Source organism: Pinus tabuliformis, chromosome 3_1 (assembly GCF_031772625.1).
Source record: "Pinus tabuliformis cultivar Carrire ecotype Pingquan chromosome 3_1, CPIR1, whole genome shotgun sequence".
In the NCBI taxonomy this organism is placed as follows: domain Eukaryota; kingdom Viridiplantae; phylum Streptophyta; class Pinopsida; order Pinales; family Pinaceae; genus Pinus; species Pinus tabuliformis.
This window is the reverse complement of record NC_142301.1, coordinates 434,367,660-434,369,327: the sequence shown is the minus strand read 5'-3', so window position 1 is coordinate 434,369,327 and position 1,668 is coordinate 434,367,660.

Below are 1,668 nucleotides of genomic sequence, written 5' to 3'. Positions count from 1 at the left end.
TGGTTTGAGAAGGAATACAAAATGGCAAGGAGAACCTTGAAAAAGACAGGAAAATAGAATATGAATGTAAAGTTATATAAGTAGATACTAAAAAGGAAAAAAGATGAGTTCATGCAAACAAGGAGAGAAGAGTTAATATATTTAAGCAAGAATAATCCAAATCTTTTCTGGCAGGAACTGCAACCAAGGAAGAAGCAAATTGAAAATAATATTACAGCCAATCAATGGTTTGAATATGCAAGGCAACTCTATGAGAAAGAATCTGAGGCGGAGTCCCCCCCTAGATCAACACAAATTCAAAGCTCTTCGCAGTACAGGAGATGGAGAATGGAATTAAGAAGCTGAAAACAGGAAAGGCGAAGGACTTGGTTGAACTTCAAGTAGAGTATCTAAAATGGGGAATGAACGCTCTTGCACCGCACATCATGAAAATATTCAACAACATCATTCAGCAAGGATTCCCAAGAGACTGGACAACTAGCCTAGCAATACCCCTTTTTAAAAGTGGAGACATTAATAATCCATCCAACTATAGAACAATTATGATCAATCCTTTGTTTGCAAAGCTTTTCGGTAGCATGGTAGAAGACAGAATTAGCAAGTGGGTAGAAGTAAAAGAAAAGAGGGCAAGAGGACAAGCGGGTTTTAGGCCGAAACATTCTACAGTGGATCATGGCATCACGTTGAGGAACATTATTGAAAAGGTTTGGGAGGACAAAGAAGAAGTATTTTGCTGCTCTGCTGACTTCAAAAAAGCATTTGACATAGTCCCTAGGGATAAGTTGTGGCGTAGAATGGAATAACTTGAAATTCCTATGCATTATAGAGTCGTTGTCCATAGACTTTATGAAGAAGTGAAAGTCAAAATTATAACCTTAGCAGGTATTTCAGAAAGCTTTAAGTGACATTGGAGTCAAGCAAGGTTGCCCTCTATCCCCCACTCTTTTTGATCTATATATTGATAAATTGGAAGAGTGGCTAAATCTACAAGGTGGAGATGGTGTTCGGTTGGGGGAGTTTGTGATAAAGCTTCTTTTATATGCTGATGATATTGTATTGATTTCTAAATCGGCCCATGGATTGCAAATGCACTTATATGCCCTTGAGCATTTTTGTAGAGCAGTGGGGATGCAAGTCAATACTAGCAAGACCAAAAAAGGAAGCAGAGCCAGCATACTTTCTTCTTTGAAGACAACATTCTTGAATAAGTAAATGAGTACAAGTACCTTGGGATTGATTTCAACAACAAACTCAATTGGGAGGACTGCAGAAAGAAGATAATTTTAGGAGGGTGGAAAGCATTATATGCTCTTCAAAATAGATGTAGAGAGGCAGAGTTATGGGATTGGAAAATGATTAAAGTGCTTTTTGGACTCCTAGTTTGTATAGTGAATTGTGGGCTAGCAGCACTCCCATCTCAAAATGGAAACAAATTGAGAAAATCCAAAAATGCTTGATCATGAGAAAGTTCAATATAAAAAGTTCGGTACCTTATGGGATAATGTTGAGTGAAACAGGATCAACTTCCATTGAAGCAATTGCTATGGTGCGGCTCATAAGATACCTAAAAAGAATTGAACAAATGAGAGTAGGTAGATGGCCTAATGTTATCTTCAATGAAGGCATCAGTGAAAGAAAGAAAACATGGATGAAACAAAACTACACATG